Source organism: Aptenodytes patagonicus, chromosome 4, assembly GCF_965638725.1.
Source record: "Aptenodytes patagonicus chromosome 4, bAptPat1.pri.cur, whole genome shotgun sequence".
Lineage (NCBI taxonomy): Eukaryota > Metazoa > Chordata > Aves > Sphenisciformes > Spheniscidae > Aptenodytes > Aptenodytes patagonicus.
Window position 1 is genome coordinate 13186098 of NC_134952.1, and position 6000 is coordinate 13192097.

A 6000-nucleotide genomic window follows, 5' to 3' on the forward strand; every position below is an offset into this window, starting at 1 on the left:
TTATCAATCAGACAAATCACTGGAAGCTGGCTCCATTTCTTTCAAGATACTCCAGTGTCCTAAATTCAATGCAGTGTTTTAATGTTGAACTCCCACTCAGCCACAGAGTCTTCAAGTTTGTAATAACAGATTACAGTGTCACAAGGATTTAGTGAGAATTAATTACTCATCCAATGGCAGCAATACGCATTACTGATTTCTTCATTAGTGATGCTTCAAGCAGCCTTTTTTCTTTAGGCTAATAAAACACTTTATTTTCTTAAAAAGCACATGACATGCTAAATGACCAAAATAATTTCCTTAATCACTCTGTGTATGTTTTAGCACGTTTTCCCACTTTACTGTTGAAGATTACCTCAATCTAAGTCCTGACTAAGCTAACACTACCTGGAATAACCTTGCAGAGTGTATCTTGCAACTCAACTCTGCTGTTCTGATGTTAAAACTATACAATCTTATGAAAACTTGCTTTATTTTTTCTGGCCTTCAGCTACCCCTAGTCTCTTACCCTCCTATCTCTCTCTGTACTTTTTTTTCCACAGTCTATATATGCAAAACCTCTTTTGCAATGCAACTATGGCTCCCTTCAGAATTCTTCTATAACTAAGCTAGTTCATCTAACCAAACCATAGAAACAACAAAAATCTCACACTCACACAATTTTGTAACATATAAAAGGCATAACAGCTCCTCCTTTCCATACAGCATCTTAAACACCGGCACATTAACATGAACCAATTTGCTTGAATTCACTCAGTAACAGAGCTGATAGAAAATTGCAGGTCTCTTCAATCCTAGTTCAGCGTTCTATCCAGCAGACCCTGTTCCATATATAAATGTAATAGTAACTAGGGGAAGATTTTTAAAAGTTACAAAAAGAACACAAAACTATTCAGATTTCATCCCTGTTACAATTTATTTATTAACAAGTTTTTTGCACACAGTATAAATTTTCACATGCATTCCTTTCCAGAATAAGGCCTAGAAAGTTACAGACAAAAGTAAAATTAGCATGGATGCTTATTTGAAACTTCCTCCTCAATACAGTAGAAAAGTGAAATTTAAACATTCCCCAAATTATATTAGAAATGAAAATTGTTATCGCAAGGCTGAGCACAGACTATGCACAAACTTAGCAGGATACAATTCACTTATTACATGTAATATTACAACAGTGAAAAATGAATTTAAATCCTTTATAATTGAAACTTCCACACTACTGCCTTAGAAATAAATGTCTTGGAAAGACAGATACCGAAGTGGACATACAGAAGCTAAGTTATGAACAGAATCTAGATGATGCAGAAATAATCAATGAATAGTTTATGCAGGTAAATCCAAATACTTGCACGTGAAATTATAAAGGAAATAGCAGATTAAAAATTAAAAATATTCAGTAGCTTCCAATAAAGCTAGAGAAATAACTTCTAGTAAGAAGCCTGTGAAAGAATAATCTTGTACTGAATGTTCAAACCACTCAACACTTCCACCCGCCCCTCCAACCACCACAGTGGCCCAATAAAATACACATTCAATCCCTCAGCATCCGTTATAAATGCACCCAACCAACTTTTGGGAAAAGTAGAACAAGATGCTTTTTAGTAAAAATATTATAACTAGCTCATCTAGATCCTTTTCTACTAAAACACTCTGACAGTCCTCTAGTTACCTGGTATTTCTGCCTAGAAAAATCTGGTAAATTATTTCCAAATTATGAAAAAGCATACTTCTCCCTCCTATCAGCCAATCTTCTTTTTGTCTGCATGTTGAAATGCAACTCAGCATTCAAACATTCATTTGAACATTTTGAACATTTTTATTTTATATCACAAAATTGACTTTACTCGGAAAAAATTCTTGGGGCGGGGTTGGGGGGGATGGACACAACACAACAACTCATTTCTATAATTACATTCACAAATTACCTAACCAGCCTGTCACTGTTCTTGGACTAAAATGAAGGATTCTAATCTCTGTTCCACAATACAGAAGAAACTATCCCAATAAACAGAGCATATTAAATAGCTTCTAGAAGATCATTTGTATTCCAAGCTCCACTAGCAGTGCAGATAACTAGAATAGTTCCTGCTACCTCTCTTAGCCTACAGGAATTCTAAGTCTTGCTGTCCTCATCACATTCTGCTTTACCAGACACTGTTACTCGTCTTATTATAGTAATAAGTTATTACTTTTAGTCATCAGTTATTGGTTGTTATTACCATTATACAATTTTAGGGGCTTCACATTATCAGTCCATCAGTCAGGTATGAAACCTACGCTATAAATGCATGTCTTAAGAAAAGAAAGAAAAAAAACAAGCTGCAATGGAATAACAAGAAATAAGGGTCTCTTACTCTCACAAACTACAGAAAACCCCAGATTAAAAATAAAAAAGCTCAAATTTCTTACTTTGAACACATTAACATTTGGATAGCTTTAAAGGAAATATTTAACACATACTACTTTCAACATCAATCATTACGAATTTTGTATGCTGCTTTATGCAAACCTTAAAGAAGCAGCAAACTGATAGATGATTTTGCTAGGATTCTAGCTAAGTAGATAGAAAGTCTATTCTGACTCAACAGCACTATGCCTAAAACACAATAAAATTCCACCAAAAATTCACCTGTGCTAAGTATAAAACCAACCTCTTGGCTTCCTTCATTCCCCCTATTCACCTAGAAACAAGATTCTCAAGAAGGACAAATAATGAAGTTACGAGCAGTATCTAGATCTTCCTCTGCCCCTATTCCTGCTAGAATGCACAGCAAACGAGCAAAGGAAAATGCTGACATCATTTTACTCCTATGGTATTTCTCTTACTTGGAAGAATAACGAATAGCAACAACAACAAAAGCAGTGGGGAATGCAGGCTATGAAATCAGCATATTAAGATAACAGGAGAAGTTCGAGACCTACAATTTTTCCTCTTGGTTGACGTATAAATCTGTTTGCTCCCTCCTTTCCTTCTGATTCCCCTGCTGATGAGCAGAAAAGCTAGATGGTCATGTATCCAATACAAATTTGCAGAATTTGTCATCTCAAAGAATCACTACCCCCACCGTGCACAAAACAAATGAACTGATAAAGTTCTGCGACAGTATGTGTGGGAATATCTGCTAAGCAGAATATGGTGGGGATATAAACTGCTGATGCTTTCAATGGAGTGTCCAAATCAGGATTTCCCCTACAATTCCTAGTCTTTGAAAATGAGGAAGATTATAAATATGTAGTGTACTACTCATTTTATTCAAGTTACCTACATCTCCTCTTATATCTCAATGATCAAAACAGAAGATTTTGATACCTATATGATATGCTTTATTGATTGGAAGGGAGGGGTTGTACACTACCATTTTAGCAATTCCATACTGACAGGAAACAGCAGATGGAGGATTAGTACAAAATAAAATCTGTACAGTTACATGTCAAGTAACAATCAAGTTCCAAGTCATTTACTTTTATAAGGCATATTTTTGTCTTAAACAATAAAGAAAAATGTCAATTTCAGACTCCCATGGATTGTGAGAAGCCCGCAATACTTGGGTTTTAAGCACTGCAGTCAAGTAGTTTGTTTTACACAATTATCTACTGAATCATCACAAGCTCACTTTTGACAGCTAAGAAACCAAATTTGATCTGCAATTCCCACCTCATCCCAGGAACACAGAAGTAATATATGGTGTGCAACAGAAGGATAAAAACCTAAACATTTAAAAGAGTTTGCATGAGAAAAATCAACTACTGTACCACAGTGTCCTCTGATCCCAGGCCTATAAAGCACAACCCAAATTACTTATATACAGAAAACACTGGAATATAGGAATGTCTTTTCTTTGAAAGGACAAGCAAATCGTACTATTTTCACCCTTCAGATCAGTATCAGGTACTGCAATGAGTAATTAAAACAAAGACAAAACAGAAAAAAGCACCGCAGTTTCGCTTTTCTCAAAGTTTCATAACACGACTTAATAAATGTATACTTTTAATCGAGACGACACGAGAAGATGGAAATGAGTTTGCTGGAATGAAGTGTCAGTTTGTGTCACTTCTGCATTCAGCTGTAACCTTCGCCAAACCTTGTGTCCCCCCCCCCACCCCGCCCATTGCCTACGACAGGCTGCGGCCCTGCCGGGCCCGCCCAGCGGCGCGCAGCTCCGAGCGGCCATAGGATGCGGCTCCCATCAGTCTCCTATCAGCCCAGCTCCTCCTCCTGAAACGGCAGCAGCCCTAGCCTTTCTATCCGCCTTTTGCCTTCAATAGGCCCCTAAAGGACAATGCTGTTGGAAAGGGGGGGGGGGAAGGAGGGGAGCCAGTCCCACCAGATCGGCCCCCGGGGTAACCCTGTAACGCCGCAGCTAAGCCAGGGGTGGTTTCCACCTACCCCAATCCGAGGCATTTAGACCCGTCTCCCAGCCCCTCCTGGCCGGTCAGCAGCCGCTGTCCGCGCTTTGTACCATTACGCACAGGATGAAAGGTCACGGCGTGAGCCGTAGCCGCACACCGGCCAGGCCTGGCAGTAGCCCCGGGCGGGGGGGGACGGAAAGCCCTGTCACTTCAACCTCACGGTCAGGCTGGGCAGGGAAGGGGTTGCCCGGCTCAGGCTCTCGCTACCCTGACCCGAAGCGCCGCATCCCCCGGTTTCCCCGTCCACTGCGCCTAGTGACATCGGCGCAGGCCGGCACCCACGACGGGTGGGTGCTGGGTGCCGCCTTCCTCCCCCTCCTCCTCTCCTCCCGGGCGTGACCCGGCCCGAAAGCATGGGGGCGCCGGCTCCCGTCCCAAGCCGGCACCCGCCTCCCGACCCCCTACGCAAGCCAAGCCGCTCACCTGACGCTGGGACCCCAGCGGCCGGGCCGGGCCGGAGAAGCGCGGGGGGGGGGGCTGGGGAGGGCTCAGCTCCCAGGCAGGCGCTCGGACCGGGGCACCCCGGGCCGGGCCCCCGGCCCCGCCCCCGAGCCCTGCCTCGTCGCCGGCCTGCAGCCAGCCCCCCCACCCGGCCCCTCGCGCTCCCTGTCACCCCCTCCCCGGCCCCTCTCCTCCCGTCGCCGCGCTTCCTCCCCTCTCCCCCCGGCCTCCCCGGCACGCTCCCGCCGCGCTGCGGCAGGCGCAGCCGAGAAGCGGGACGCGCCGTCCGGAGAAACCGTCCTCCCAGCGCCGGCCAGGCCCGGCACCGCAACTCCTCCTCTTCCCGGGCTCTTAGCGGAGAGGAGAGGGGAGGGGAGAGCGGGCCGGCGCGGGCCTCCTCGGCCGGGCCTCAAGCCGCCGGCCCGGCGCTCCCCGGGGGCCGAGCCCGCCCGTCCCTCAGCGCAGCGGCGGGAAGGGAGGGGGGAGGGAGGGAGGGCGCCGCCGCCGCCTCCCTGCTCCCGGCTCCGTCCTCCCGTTGCCACGGGGAGGGCGGCAGCCGTCTTCTCTCCCGCCCTGCTCCTCCCTCTGCTCCCCGGGCCCGCGGCGGGTATTTACCTGCCGTGGCGGCGCAGAGCGGGGCCCTGGGGCCTCTGGCAGCCGGAGGAGGCGGCGGACTCCGTCCCGCTGCTGCCGTCCCCGAGTGAGGCGGGCGGGACGGAGCCGGGACCTGCCCTGGGAGGCGTTACGTAAACCGGCGGCGGCAGCGGCGGCTCCCAGCGCCACGGGGAGGGAGGGGGGCCGGCCGCTCCGTCACCCGGCAACAGGACTCAGCGCCCCGGCGGACCGCGCCGCAGGCTCCTCCCCGTATCCTTCCGCCCAGAGGGCGGCCCGGAGCCCGCGGCCTAGGCGCGCGGGACGGGCTGTGGGGCCGCGCCGGGGTGCCTGCGCGCGCGCAGCGGGGCGGCGAGGGGCGCGCCGAGCTCTCCGCGGCGCCGGCGGGCGGGCTGCGGGCGGGACGGGCCCCTCCGTCCCCGTCCAGCGAACCGGCTCCATGGCGGGCCGCCGCGCAGGAAGGGCGGGGGGGAGGAGGGGAAGTATCCCTTTGCCCTGGTTGTACAGCCTCGGCCCGGCCCCGCCCGCCGAGAGAGT

The 6000-nt window shown here is 48.3% G+C and overlaps 1 protein-coding gene across 2 annotated transcripts in view; it reads right to left on the reverse strand.

The window, feature by feature from the left end:
- KIAA0232 (KIAA0232 ortholog) overlaps positions 1 to 5563 on the reverse strand; it is a 74708-nt gene extending 69145 nt beyond the window's left edge. For both annotated transcript variants that reach the window (XM_076335899.1, XM_076335898.1), the window contains exon 1: positions 5467 to 5563. The gene's annotated coding sequence lies outside the window, so the exon portion shown is untranslated. The remainder of the gene's footprint in view (positions 1 to 5466) is intronic.
- Between the last annotated feature and the right edge of the window lie 437 nt (positions 5564 to 6000).